General features: G+C 44.0%; 1 long non-coding RNA gene across 1 annotated transcript in view; it reads right to left on the bottom strand.

Moving 5' to 3' along the window:
* Window positions 1-197: 197 nt before the first annotated feature.
* Window positions 198-14,417, bottom strand: part of LOC147653981 (uncharacterized) — a 28,550-nt gene continuing 14,330 nt past the window's right edge. The window contains exon 2 of the long non-coding RNA XR_015284177.1: window positions 198-392. This is a non-coding gene — a long non-coding RNA (uncharacterized LOC147653981). The remainder of the gene's footprint in view (window positions 393-14,417) is intronic.

Genomic DNA, 14,417 nt, shown 5'->3' with positions numbered 1-14,417 from the left:
GATTTGTGTGTGTTAGATCATCATTCTAATTTTTTTTTTTAAGAAAATGGCAAGTCAATTTCTTGCTATATTTTCTTTGTGTATGTTACAGTTAACTGTTGGAGAAAACAACAATTTCTACAAAAATATCAAAAGACACGGCTTTGTGTCAAGTTTTTTGTGGTGGGTCTTGGGTCTCAAAGAGACATGAGCAGTTGTTGGTTGCTGTAAAATTGTTTATTGTATGAATCCATCAGCCTCAAAGGCAAAGAGTTCAGAGTATTAAAGTCCGTGCTAAAAGCTTTCTGGCATAAGTCCTGATACTCTGAGCAGTTTCCTGGCATGAAGTCACGATGGTTTGGGTGCAGAAGCAGTTGTGGCAGTTTCTTCTTTCTGTGTGATTCCTCTTTCACCTCACTTATAATTGCTTTTGCCTGATCTCTGGGAAGACAAAATGTTCACGTGAGTGCTTGTGTGTTTTGGTGAAAGAAAGCATGACTCAGTTCTGTTTGTTCAAAAATGTTGGGCAGAGTATTAGCAACAGCCACTGTCAGTTCATTGGTTCTTGTATTTCTTTCTGCCAAAAATCCTTGAAGTGAAGAATGGGCCCTGATATGAGAAACAAAATATTGAATACTTCTGTTTTGCAAAATTGTATAGAGACATGTAAGATAACGACATAAGTTGTCATTACTAACATCTTTTAAAACTGATCCTTCTATTCTTTTGACTATATTAGCTACATATGCAGAATCTGTGATCAAATTTAAAGGTTCTGGGAAAAGCTGAAATGCTCTAACTACAGCTGCTAATTCCACCACCTGATGTGAACCTTCTACTGTCTGGATATCTGATTCTCATTCTTTAGTTTTTTCATTTTGCCATGTTATTACTGATTTGTGTGTTTTCCCTGAGCCATCAGTAAATACTGTGACAGCCTTAAGAGGCACTTCACTTAAGATAGGTTTTTCCCTGAAACTTAATTTTGCTTGCAATAGCTTGTGGCTTTGGAAATGAATAGAAAAAGCATCTGAATAGTTTAACAGTGCAACTTGTAACTCTTCTGATTTTTTGCAAAGCCTAAGCAAAATACTCCTTCTTGAAAGGCATATAAATCACAGCAAAATCTTGGCCTGTTATAGCTAACAATCTTTCTCTGGCTCTGATTATAATCTTAGACATCATTTCCATGGTTGTGAATGTCATTTTTGGGGACCTGTAAGACAAAAAGATTATTATCAGCAAAGGATCCTTTTTAGAAGTGTCCCACTGGAACATGAGACCGTACAGCTGCATTTTTTCTCCTAACACTGCCAGAAGAGGGTAGATGGTATACAATATCAGTGAGGTTGTCTCTGTTGAAGGCCTTCAGTAATCTTTTTGAGAGACATTTGAGCTTCAGGTGTCAGAGATCTCAGAGAAGTAATATCACCTGAACAGGTCAAAAACTGGAGCAAGTTCATCATTGGTGATTCCTAAAATGGATCTGATCCAGTTTATCTCTCCTAAAAGTTGTAGCAGATCTTGCAAAATTTTAACATCGCTTCGAATCTGTATCTTTTCAGGGTTAATTGATTGTTCTATCATTCTCCACCCAAAATACTTCCAGGGCAAGGTTCCTTGTATTTTGGAGGTGGAAACTTCACGTGTGTTATAAATGCAGCGGCAGATTAAAGATTAACAAAGATAAATTTATTATAAATTAATAAAGTAACAAACAGCGAGGAAAAAACCACAATAAATGGACAGCGCAGCGCTGGGTGGACAGGGTCTATACGCAAGGTATAGGTGTTCCCAAATCCACGTCTGAGGGTTCTCTGGCCTGGGTTTTTATAGGGATTTTATGTCCCCAGGCTAGAATTCCAACCAGTTTCCATTCACCAAGTGTCCCTGATTGTCGGGTGAATGGATTTCCTGGCCTAGAACATTGAGTCAGTAAGTATCCGGGCAGAGTCTCCTCAAATGCAAAGTGAGTCTGTATGTATTTTAACATATTTCATCACAGCAGAATCGAGGGATCCGGGCTAGCGCCGATGGATATCTCGGAGGAGTAGTCTCTTCTTTGTCTTTCTTGATTGAGTTTCTGTAGTATGGGTTTGGCGGGTGTGGTGTTCGATTCTGGCAACGACCATTTTCCTGGGGCTCGTCCCTTTTGTCTTGCTTGATGGTCTCCTGCCGAAATCGGCTGGGCGTTGCCTTTAGCTGGAGGTAGACTTTCAGGCTGGTTCTTTTGTTTCTATGATGGCCTGTGTCCTGTCCTTTCCTCCGAGTTGATGAGTCTGCTGAAGCTTGTTATCTGGGGGGGGTTCTTTTGCAATCCGTGACTTTGGAAAAGGAATTCTACCTCGACCTGGAGGAGAATTCCTTTTCCATATTTTCATTTAGTTATAATTACACATACTTTATTTAAACTTCTTATTTCGAATTTTTATTTACCCAATTCTTTATTACAGTCCCCCACCTAATAATTTGATCACATTAAAAATTCGTGTTTCCATATTTCTTCAGAGGAATATCAGGTTAAATAATGTCGTTTTCCTCTTTGTCTAACTCTTCTATATTTTCTGGGGACAACATATGTTTATTTTCAAATTCCCTCAATGCCTTAACCGCATTTCTACTCTCTTTTTCTTCTTATTCATGATTTTTGAAAGAAGGGTAGTGTTTCCTTGTGCCTTTTCTGGGTCTATTGGGAGAGAGGCAATCTGCATTCCTTGAACGACAGAATGTATCAGTCTGATCAGACAAGGAATCAGGCAGGGTAGAAAGATGACTCCGGCAATAGAACATCCTATAAAGAATACTAGTTTTTTCCACCATGCCCCTTGCCCGAAAATTTGATCCCACCAAGAGGCTTGTAAAATCGAATTCCATTTCTGGACGGGTACATGGGCTACTTTCTTTATTTCAGCAGCTAGACCCTTTATAGTTTCTCCAAAGTCATCTATCTCCATGCAACACTCTGACTCGTTATATCTGCCACACACTCCTCCCTCCTCAGCTAGCAAATAGTCGAGAGCGAGTCTGTTTTGGTAGACAAAGGCTCTCATCTGGGAATGTTGTTTTGCTAGGAGTTCCAGGGCTTCTAAAGTGTGGTTTGAAACAACTTCTACCACAACCTGTAACCTAATGAGCCGATTGAGGAGGTAGATTGGGGTCCTGTATCCCCAACTGCCATCATTTGCCCATGTTGCCGGTCCATAATATTGTATGATCCTTTCGGCGGGCCATTCCTCCCCCTTCCACTTGTGGTTACCTCCGGCTATTGGTAGCTCCCGTTTCAATTCCCTCTTTTGTCGGGCTAGAGTTTCAAAGAGGGGAGCACCTAAAGACCTGCTTTCATCTTTAGGTAATGTAAAGAAAAAAGGCCGAATTATTCCGAGTGTGCATGACCCTTTCCAATTTCTGGGCAATTCACTGTATGCTTTCTTTCCGCATATCCAGTAAATCCCATCCGGTGCCTTCCAATCTCTGTTAAGTTTTGCCGGGTCCTCCCAATATTCCCTCAGGTCGAGAAAGGCATGGAAGGGATTCGCCCCGTCCTGTTTGTTCCAACATAAACCAATTAGATCTATCCATTCGCAATTATTTTCCCGAGATTGGCTCCAATAGCCCTCCGGTGATTCCGGCTGCCAAATTTTTGTCTTTTTATCTGAATTTACCGAGAGAGTTTTTACACACGGGGTGTAACCAACTAGCTCGGTGAATTCCCTTCCTTCCCGACTGACACAAAAAGTTCCAATGATTCTTTTGTCAATCACCCACCCCTCTGGTCGCCGGGTTGTTTTGGATAATTTCAATCCTGTCCACTTGAGTAATTGTTCTGGGGTTAATCCTTCTCCCTTCCATGGCCATCTTTCGGCTGATTTCAGGCCACCACATATCCAACAGTTAGTCAATCCCAATTCGGTAGCTATTTCCTGCATCAGATCTATGAATAGATTCTGATTAGGGCTAGGTAGCTTCCAATTATCGTATTGTTTTTCTAATTGTTCGTATTGCTCACTGAGAGAGTTTAACCTCTCTTGTTCGAGTCTTTTTCTCTTATTTTCCATTTCTTGCCTCTTTAGTTCAAGAGTCAATTGTTTTATTTTATTTTCAGGGTCTGAACCATCCTCGTCTTTTGCAAAACAGATCACCTGATCAAACTGTAGACACACTCTGTCATCGTCATTTTTCAGTAAATCCAAAACTATCGGTTCATTACTGAATGACACTTTCGTTTCGTGTTTCAGGTTCCTCCCTTCCCAGTACAATTTCCCCCCCATGGCACAATATTTTAAGTTTGCTTTATTGTAACACAAGGGGTTGACTCTGTGATACGCAATGAACGTCGACTGCTCCTTTCCTCCAATCCAGACAGTTTTATTACACTGCCCACAGACCGAGATTGGGGAAACCCCTCCTATATCTCTCTTACTTCGTAGATGGGTCGCTTGGACCTCTTTTTCCCCTGTGATATGGGGTTGCCTTTTTCCAGTACCTATCCCCGGGATGGAGCACCAAATTTTTCCTTCCAGCTTACACAGGTCCATTTGGGTACCGTTTGCCCAACATTCTCCTGCGTGCAACTCCGGAGGGCAGGTGATCCATGGCTCGGTTCGCGTGGCAGTTTGGCACTGCTCACACTTCCCCAGGGAGGTCGTCCCTGGAGGCGCCTCGGGGCCCATTCTCTCGGTCCAGCACATGGCTAGGTTCAGGATCGTCAGGATTCCCCACAATCGCATCCCTCTGCCATTCCCTCCGCCCGTACAAGAACATACGGCGGGGATAACCATCTTCTCGGCAGCAAGGACTGTCTTCAGGGGCCCTTGACGTCCTGATGGCAAACCTCCTTTTAAAGGTTGCCCACCGAGATGCCTTGATCGTGCCGCTCCTGCACGGTACTTTTACGTTCCGGCGGCACTCTATTATTAGAGGTTCCGCTTTACAGTCCAAATGGCCTCGTAATCCTTTCTGAAAAAATCGGAACCACTCTGGAGAGTCGAGTTCCAAGATACCCACCCGGGTAGCAAGTGCTAGAAAAAGGTTGGTCTGTTCTAATTCCTCTTTGTAACACACGGCACACAACCCTCTTGGTTTTTGCCCTCCCAAACAATGAGTCACCCACGTTTGTTTACAATATGCACACTTAAAATGTACAAAAGGAAAACAATAACATTCAAAATTGGTGCAACTTATCCTGTCTTCGCCGCTCATTTGTTGTTCCGCTGAAGCCTGATTTTCAATTCTCCCGGAGGGGTTACAATTTTCCACTCGGGGGAGTCGTGAACCGAAACTTTCTTCACTCGGGAAGAGTGTGTCCAGCCCTTTTCAGCCGTACGAACCGCGGTGTCTGTAGTCAGGAGGACGAGGAATGGTCCTTCCCAGTGAGGACTGAGGGGTTGCTCTTTCCACACTTTGATCAGTACCTTGTCCCCTGGTTGAATTTGGTGGATCGGAAATCCCAACGTGCTGCTTTGAGGAATCAATCCTCTTCTCCTTAACTCCTGTAAGTTTTTATTTATAGAAATGAGATAAGGTTGGAGTTGCACATCCTCTGTTTGAGGATGTTCAACCGGCATACCATGCTTGTACGGCATTCCATACAACATTTCAAAGGGGGACAGCCCTGTTTCTGAGTTCGGCATGGTTCTTATATTCAGCAATGCCAAGGGGAGACATTTGACCCAGGACATTTTTGTTTCAATTGTCAATTTGGATATTTGTGATTTTAATGTCTGATTCATCCTTTCCACTTGCCCCGAGCTCTGAGGGTGCCAAGGAGTATGATATTGCCATCTGATCCCTAACGCATCGGACAACTGTTTGATAATTTTTGAGGTGAAATGTGTGCCCTGGTCCGAATCAATATGGTCTACAATACCATATCTAGGAATTATTTCTTCCAGTAGAATTTTAGACACTGTTTGGGCCGTAGCCTTAGCTCTGGGAAAGGCCTCTACCCAATGTGTCAATTTATCTACTATAACTAACAAATATTTATTTCTGCCAATTTTCGGTAATTCTGTGAAATCCACTTGGATTCTTTCAAATGGTCGATATGAGATTGGCCGACCTCCCCAGTTGGTTTGCCGAAAATTCGCTCTGTTTACCTTTTGGCATATCACACATCCCTGTACCTCTTGTTTTGCGAGCTCGAAGATTCCTTTACACCCGAAGAATTTTAAAAATTGTTCAGCCAATGCCCTGGTTCCCCAATGGGTTTGTGCATGTAGTCTTTTGAGTATTCCTTTCGCTATCCCCTTCGGGACCAACTCCCTCCCGTCAGGTAACCACCATTTTCCCTCTTTGAAATGTCCCCCTACCTTTTTGAAGTCTTCCTGCTCCTTTTCCGAAGGAAGCACTGAAACCTCTGGAGGTTCCCTTGGGACTAGCTCAGAAATACTTACGGTCAACAATGCCGCTCTTTTCGCCTCTTTATCCGCTAAATTGTTTCCCCTTGTATGGAATTGTCGTCCGGTCTGGTGTCCTTTTACATGAACCACAGATATCTCCAGTGGCTCCCTGACCGCTTCTAAAATTTGTCTAATTATTTCCTCATGTACCAATCCTTTTCCTTTAGTGTTGATCAGACCCCTTTCTTCCCAAATTTTCCCGAAGGTATGCACTATCCCAAATGCATACCTTGAATCGGTATAGATGGTTCCCCTTTTTCCCTTCAAGCCTTTGAGGGCTTTTAGGAGAGCAAAGAGTTCACATGCCTGTGCTGACCAATTTGCTTTTAGGGGACCCGATTCTACAGTCTGTCCTGTTATACCGTTTATGATGGCATAACCTGATTTACGTTTTCCCTCCATCATTCTCGAGGAACCATCGATAAACCATTTTTCTCCTCCTTCCAATTCCTGATCCTCCAGATCGGGTCTTACTTTAGTCTGTAATTCCACTGCTTCAATACAGTTGTGTAGTAGCTTTCCCGTTGGTTCCCCGTACAAAAATTGCGCAGGGTTTTGTGCAGAGGTTGTCCTTAATTCCAATCCTGGCGAGCTGATTAACATGGCTTCATATTTCAGAAGCCTTGAATCGGTCAACCATTTCTCTGCTTTTTGTTGTAAGATGTTTCTTACATCATGTGGAGTATAAACTATCAGGGGAGCTCCAAACGTTACCTTTTTGGCTTCCCCAACCAACAGTGCTACTGCCACAATTGCTTGCAGACACGTAGGCCAGCCCCGACTGACTGGATCTAGGATTTTGGACAAAAACCCTATGGGTTTCTTCTTTTCTGCCCATTCCTGGGTCAAAACTCCCTGTGCTGTTTGTCCACTTATATCAACCAACAGTTGAAACTCTTTACTTATGTCTGGTAATGTTAGAACTGGAGCAGTGACGAGGGCATTCTTTAGTTCCTGAAATTTAATTTCGTCTTGCCCTGTCCATTTTAATCGATCTGTATTTAGCCTTTCATACAGAAATTTCACTTTTTCACTGTATCCTTCAATCCACTGTCTGCAATATCCCATGAGCCCTAAAAATTGCCTAATTTGTCTCTTGGTTTGTGGGGCAGGAAGTTCAAGAATTCCCACCACCCTCTCGGGATCTAATTTCTTTTTCCCTTGTGATATCCAATGTCCAAGATATTTTACTTCGGGCTCTGTGAATTGCAACTTGGATTTAGATACTTTCAACCCTTTTTGTCCCAGAAAATTCAGCAGGGAAATGGTACATTTCTTCACCTGCTCTTCCGTGATCCCGGCGATTAGCAAATCATCTGCATATTGTAATAGTTTTGTCCCCTCCTCTGGAGTGAATTGAGTGAGTAGCTGCTCTAAGGCTTGTCCGAACAAGTTCGGAGATTCGACGAATCCTTGTGGAAGGACCGTCCACCGCAATTGCTGATTTCGATTGATATCTGGGTCCTCCCACTGGAAAGCGAAAAAATTCCTACTCCCTTCATCCAGAGGACATGTCCAGAATGCATCTTTTAAATCAATTACACTATACCATACATCTTCTGGTGAGAGTCTGTTTAGTAGAGTGTAAGGATTTGCTACCACCGGAAACCTGGTTCGGGTTCTAGCATTTACAGCTCTCAAGTCCTGAACCAATCGGAAGTTCCCATCGGCTTTCTTTACTGCCAGGATGGGGGTGTTATGTGGGGACATGCAGGGCTCGAGCGTGCCTCCTTTGAGCAGCTCGTCAATTATTAATTTCAAACCCTTCCTCCCTTCGGCTGGGATGGGGTATTGTCGGATCCTTATCGGATTCTCTGGATTTTCAATTTCAATTTTGATGGGAGCAATATCTAATTTTCCCACTTCCCCTTTTGAGTGCCATACTCGGGGGTCAATTTCTTTTTCATCTTTTGAAGTTAAATGCAACACCTTCACTACTAACTCTGAATTTTTCACAACGATATTTATTCCTAAAGCTATGATCATATCTCTTCCCAATAGATTGTAGTCTGCTTCTTCCACAAGCAACAAATTTCCTAAACATATCTTATTTTCTGACTCGATTTCCACCTCCTTGATTACCGAGACTTTAAATGGATCTCCTTTTGCGCCAATTACAATTACTTTTTCTTTACTCGTTTCACACCCTATAGGTAACTTCTGCAGGGTGCTTCTCTCAGCCCCGGTATCAACCAGGAAACTCATTTCCTGGCGGTGGGGACCTACCTTCAATTTTATCAAGGGCTCTTTTGCTGTTACTGTCCCCATTTGAAAGAGCCCAAGACTTCCCTAATCTTCTTTAAATATTTGTTCATCTTTTATTCGTTTCCTGCAATCCCTTTTCATGTGTCCTACTTTCTTACAGTAGAAACACTCTGGAGGATCCTTTCGAGGAGGAGTTTCCTCCTTTTGAGATCCTTTTTGTTTTTTAGGTATCTGTTTACCCTGTTTCTGTTCGTGTTTTTGAACTTCTTTTACTGCAGCCACTAATATTTTGGCTTGAAGTTTCTGTTTTTCGTCTTCTCTCCTCATATAAACCTTCTGAGCTTCCCTTAGAAGCTCTTGGAGACTCTTCTCCTGCCATCCATCAATTTTCTCAAGTTTCTTCCTAATGTCCTCCCATGATTTAGCCACAAACTGCGTTTTAAGCAGGACCTCCCCCACCGGGGAACTGGGATCAGTCCCGGAGTAAATCTGCAGATTTCTCCGCAACCTTTCTACCCATTCGGTAGGGGATTCCTCCTTTCCCTGACATTCCCCAAATACTTTGCTAATGTTCTGTCCTCTGGGGACCGCCTCTCTTATTCCTTGCACGATGATATTCCTCAAATCCATCATGCTTCTTCTTCCTTCCTCGGTCTGGGCGCTCCAACTCGGGCTCACACTCGGCCACTTTTGGTCACCGGGTGTTCCCTGCGGGTGCCGCCTTTCCCAATCCCTGATGCCCGCCTGCTTAATCATTTCTCTCTCCTCCTGGCTAAACAGGGATCTCAGGATGGCCATGAGATCTTCGTAGGTGTAAATACTACTCCCTAGAAAATCGTCTAATTTTTCGGCCACTCCAAATGGGTCATCTAGCAGTCGCCCCATTTCTTTTTTTGAATGCTCGTACATCCCCTGAGTTAAGGGGCACGTTTACAAATCCAATTACTCCGGGGGCGGTTGGCACTTCCCTGAGAGGGAACATTCGATGCCCATTTTCTGTCTCTCCCCATTCTCCATTCCCTATTTTTGATTTCCACCGAGTCCTGCTTGCAGGAGGGGAACTGGAGTTTGTGGGAGGTTTTCCCCTCATTGCTGGCGGGATGTCTGCCGCAGCTAAGTGACTCAGAGGGTTCCCTTCTGATACTTTCGGTGGTCCCAGCTGTGGTGGCCGGACCGGGATTTGTGGAGGGGGTAAGCCCCATCCTTGCGCGAACACCGACTCCAAAGAGGGTGCGGTGGCTGGGTTTTCTGCAGGTGGGTGGGTAGTGAGGGTTTCCGGCACTACTCCCGGTGGTTGAGGGGAGCGTGCCTCTGCTAGTTGCCCCATGGAACCCTCGGGTGCTGATGGTACTACTTGGTCCATCACCGGAGGCTCTACTGGCCCGCGGTACGGAGGGGGTAAGTGATCCAGGGGTTCCCAGGTCTCTGTCTTATGTTCGTTTTTCTGTTTCACTGGAAACAGCCGCACTCTGGTATTTAACCAGAGTTTGGCATATTCTTTCTCCTCGCCGTCTGACAAGACCTTTTTCTCTATGTGTGCGAGTAATTCTCTGCACGTCCATTTATCAAATGTCCCCAATACTGGCCAAGTGAGACAGTTTCTTAATTCCTGTCCTCCCCAGATCTCGGCACAGTAATAAATCATTTTCGCCTTGGATTTCCCTCGTTTTTCGGGACAACTTTCCCAATTTCTCAACATCCACCCTAAAGGACTCTCCGGTGGGATGTCTAGCTTTTGTTTTGATTCCTCTGATGGGCTTTTCTCGTTATCTAGTTTTTGCATTCTACTTTTTCTCTGTCCCATTTTCTTACGATTCTTACCTGCTCTGCGTTGTGTTCGTCTTTCTTTTTCCGCTTCCGAAAGTCCTAGATCGCACCAATACTTACCTCTCGGTTAGCTGTACCGGGGTTTTCTCGGTGTTCCGACTTTCTAAATCTTTTGGCTGAGAGAGTTTACCAGTTCCAGAGCTCGACTGGACGTCCCTTCCTCTCTCAGCCCCCCTTTGATCGGTCCCCTGAGACTCCCTTTAGCCTCAGGCTTTACGAGTAAGGAAAGAGAGACCCTTTCACACAGAATCGCTTCCTTCGCGGCCGGCCAATTCCCTCGCGGGAGGATGGAAACGCGGCCTTGAAGTCCACACTCGCTTCGTGACCAGGTCACGTCTCTCACAAACTCACCCGATCACCCGCTCAACCTCACAGTACTTACAGCAATTTCCTGCGAGGGCGTCTTCGTGCACGTATGTCTTTTTATGAGCTACCAAGCCGCGGCTTTCCCAAAGGCTCCCGCCTTCCCGAGCTCTCTGGATCCGTTTCCTCTTTATTATGGTTTTTCCTCAGCCTAAATTTGGTTCGGCAATCGGAGCGAACTGCGGAGGGTCTCTGCTCCCCAGGCCGCTGAAATCAGCGGGGGTACCCCCCTGGACAGCGAGATTCTCCCACAGTTTCTTCCGATCCGAGTCATGGCACCAATCTGTTATAAATGCAACGGCAAATTAAAGATTAACAAAGATAAATTTATTATAAATTAATAAAGTAACAAACAGCGAGGAAAAAACCACAATAAATGGACAGCGCAGCGCTGGGTGGACAGGGTCTATACGCAAGGTATAGGTGTTCCCAAATCCACGTCTGAGGGTTCTCTGGCCTGGGTTTTTATAGGGATTTTATGTCCCCAGGCTAGAATTCCAACCAGTTTCCATTCACCAAGTGTCCCTGATTGTCGGGTGAATGGATTTCCTGGCCTAGAACATTGAGTCAGTAAGTATCCGGGCAGAGTCTCCTCAAATGCAAAGTGAGTCTGTATGTATTTTAACATATTTCATCACAGCAGAATCGAGGGATCCGGGCTAGCGCCGATGGATATCTCGGAGGAGTAGTCTCTTCTTTGTCTTTCTTGATTGAGTTTCTGTAGTATGGGTTTGGCGGGTGTGGTGTTCGATTCTGGCAACGACCATTTTCCTGGGGCTCGTCCCTTTTGTCTTGCTTGATGGTCTCCGGCCGAAATCGGCCGGGCGTTGCCTTTAGCTGGAGGTAGACTTTCAGGCTGGTTCTTTTGTTTCTATGATGGCCTGTGTCCTGTCCTTTCCTCTGAGTTGATGAGTCTGCTGAAGCTTGTTATCTGGGGGGGGTTCTTTTGCAATCCGTGACTTTGGAAAAGGAATTCTACCTCGACCTGGAGGAGAATTCCTTTTCCATATTTTCATTTAGTTATAATTACACATACTTTATTTAAACTTCTTATTTCGAATTTTTATTTACCCAATTCTTTATTACAACGTGCAACATCTTGGACTGCTGCAAAACACTGTCATGAGCCTTTTCCACTTCCTTTTGGGTCACTGCTGCAATAAGCAAATCATCCATGTAATGTAAAATCACTGCTTGTGGGTGCTTCTGTCAAGCTGGGAACAGGGCCCACGCCACAAACCATTGGCAGATAGTAGGTGGGTTTTTCATTCCCTGGGGTAGGACCACCTAGTGGTATCTTTGAGCAGTAGCTCTTGTCTGTTGATATTTGGAACTGAAAAAGTAAATGATGGGGTGTCTTCTGGATGAAGTGGAACCCTGAAAAAACAGTCTTTTAAGTCTATGATGACAAGAAACCAGTCTCTCCGGATCATTGAGAGAGAAGGAAGTCCCATGTCCTCTATCACTTTGTTGATTCTTCTAAGATCATGAAGCGATCTTCCGGAATCAAAAGCTTTCTTGTGTATAACACTGGTGAGTTCCAGGGTCTGTTGGTCTCTTTGATGTGGCCTTTCTGTAATTGTTATTTTTCCAGTTCTTTGAGGGCACTCATCTTCTTTTACTCCAGGGACCACTGACTCCAAACAGGATTGTTAGTTTTCCATGACAGTTTCAGGGTCACAAGTGCCATCATGGCCCCCACCAAAAGTCTACTTCCAGTTTTGCTCCCATTGTGACAACAGATCTCTTCCCCCATACTGTGATGGTTTTCTGTACAACAAAGGGATGAATAGTTCCTATCTTTCCTTCAGGTCCTTTAATTGCAATCTTGCATCTACTTTGTGGCCATACAGTGGCTCCCCCGATACCTGTGAGAGGGTCTAAAGGTGTCACTAAGGTCCAGTCCTTCAGCCAGAACATACAAGAAATCACTGTAACATCTGCACCAGTGTCCAGGAAACGTGTGATTGTTTTGTTGTTGTGCATTAAACTGCAGGTCAATTTTGGTCGATTGCTACCTATATGTTATACCCAAAAGACATCTGGTGCTATACTTGAGCTCTCAGGTATTATCTGCTGGCATTTTTTGAGTGTATTGGCTGACAAAGGAATAGCTGTGGCTACTGGAGTTTTTGCTGGAATGACAAGCTCGATGCTTGTACTAGAACTGTTAATTCTTCATTGCAGTTTGCTGAAACAATAGATGGAAAAACTACCAAAAAGTCCCAAAATGTGGTTTTTGTCTTTGCCTAGAATCAGAAAATCTTGTCTCTTTTGTGATGTTTCTGTCACACCTGTGGGTACCACAGCATGACAAACAGTAGAGAGTAGACTAATTTGGAAGTTGCCAGTTCACACTGTGCCCCTAAGGGCAGCAGTTCGGGGTCACTTGGCATGTGTCTGGCAATCCTGTGAATAAGGTTTGGCCTGAGCAATTCACACATCTGGTCCCTTGGAAGTTCCCTGGCTGCTGGAATGCCACTACTTGTTTTGTCACATGGTGACCAGGCGCACTCTTCTTGGGGTTTCCTGATAAGGGATTTCCATTTACATCATACTTGGAGTAGCATCGGTTGGCATAGTGTCTTCCCTTTTTGCATCTTGGGCAACGATAAGGTGGTTTTGTGCCTTCTGCTGGTTCTGGGCAGCTCTTTCTCATATGTCCAGGCTTTCCACATCGATAACATAATCTTTTGGAGGTCTCATTCTGCAATGCCTTCTTGTTCTGCTGAAGTGTTACATTGAGGGCATTGTGAAAAACTAAGTTCACTCCTGTAAAATTTAAAAAATGTTTAATAAAGACAATAAGAGGCATAAAGTAAAGCAAAGAGATACGGCCGGGTGCCTTGGCGCTCTGCCAAGAGCACACCTGGTATCTCAGGAGTGTCCTTTTTATCCCATCCTTGCTGTGAGAGGTTAATGCATATTCAAGCATATCCCCTCCCTGGTTCCACCTTCTTGGATCATGTTTTTTTTCGATTTTATTTTCTGCTGGTCAGCATAATTTTTGCTGGTCATCATTATTCTAGCTGGTCAGCATTATTTTGGAGTTTGGTTTCCTTTCTGCTGCAGATGGTCACTTGTTGATAAGAGCCCAGGCCCCTTATACTTCCTCAGAGAGCGGATGGGCTTCATATCTTTCCCCCTTGCCAACGTCCTGGTACCAGCTTTTTGATAACAGTTTGCTCTCCATTTCCTGCTGCTGATAATAGCCTGTTTTCCACAGCTTGATCCTCCCATTGTCTTGCCTGTTGGAGTTATCTTGCCTTCTCCGGATGAGACGTATCTTACCATTCAGAATTCCTATCTAAGCCTATAACTTGCTAAGAGAGAAAAGAATATAGTGAAAGCATATAATATATTTATCAGAATAATTGTGAAAAGCCAATATTTACAACATGAATTCACAACAAGCCCTCCTTTTATTTTTTTTATAAATCATTTGGCTTGAGCAATAATTCTTGTTTTCTAGCTTCTAGCACTCGTTCATTTTTCTCACAAATCAGTTTAGCTTCTTCCAATGGATCTTTCACATTATTTTGTTTTCTTAATACCATGATTTTTTGTGCCGTTCCAGATGTAGCCAATTTTGGTTCTGTAGGCATTGCTACTATTTGCATGCCCTGCACCACTTTGGTGATTAGT

This window comes from Cyanistes caeruleus, chromosome 3, assembly GCF_971803275.1.
Source record: "Cyanistes caeruleus chromosome 3, bCyaCae1.hap1.1, whole genome shotgun sequence".
Taxonomy (NCBI): domain Eukaryota; kingdom Metazoa; phylum Chordata; class Aves; order Passeriformes; family Paridae; genus Cyanistes; species Cyanistes caeruleus.
The sequence above is the reverse complement of the archived record's forward strand: the minus strand, read 5'-3'. Positions and strand labels throughout refer to the sequence as shown.